Genomic DNA, 666 nt, shown 5'->3' on the forward strand with positions numbered 1-666 from the left:
TATACATAAATACGCACACATCTATGCGTACGTACGTTACAAACAGACACATAATGTGGGTGTATAAATATAGGTCTTGAATGTGTTATGTATATAGCCTACTCTATAGAATGATCGCCTGTTGCAACCGACTTCTAATTAATTAATGTATGTTAGCGCGCCTGTATATGTTAGGCAGTGTGTGCGCGCACGTATGTGAGTGTGTGTATAACGTGTCTCCCCTAGTCTGTGTATGCTACACAGTAAAGTGCCAGGTATAAGTCCGGAAGTGTGTGTAAGGGAGGTCCAGTTGTTCATAGCCAACTCCCCAACAACTATCTCAAAGCTACACAAGATGGAAAACAGCTATGTGGTAGTGGTAGTGATGGTTTGAGGTGTTACAACCACTATTACTGCCGCTGTTGCTGCTATTAAAGTTGCTCTAGTCGTCGTTGTTGTTGTAGCAGTTGCTGCTGCTGCTGCTACCACTGTTGCTGCTACTGCTGCTACTATAACTAACACTACCACCACTACTACTATTACCACCACCACCACCACTACTACTGCTAGTTTTTGGCGTATTGAGTGGTGGCTGTCAGTTAAAAAATATATTTTTTCTGTTTATACGCACATATTTATGTGTATACATGGTCCTGATGGATTGCTGTTAGAATTTTTCAACCAGCG

At 41.9% G+C, this 666-nt stretch overlaps 1 protein-coding gene across 2 annotated transcripts in view; it reads left to right on the forward strand.

The window, feature by feature from the left end:
* Positions 1-327: 327 nt before the first annotated feature.
* The window catches only part of LOC106875828 (protein sprouty homolog 1), a 96,545-nt gene continuing 96,206 nt past the window's right edge, over positions 328-666 (forward strand). The window contains exon 1 of one of the 2 annotated variants that reach the window (XM_089365169.1): positions 328-666. This exon is cut by the window's right edge and continues 147 nt beyond it. The gene's annotated coding sequence lies outside the window, so the exon portion shown is untranslated. The other variant, XM_089365168.1, reaches the window with a different exon arrangement.

This window comes from Octopus bimaculoides, chromosome Z, assembly GCF_046866305.1.
Source record: "Octopus bimaculoides isolate indiv1 chromosome Z, ASM4686630v1, whole genome shotgun sequence".
Lineage (NCBI taxonomy): Eukaryota > Metazoa > Mollusca > Cephalopoda > Octopoda > Octopodidae > Octopus > Octopus bimaculoides.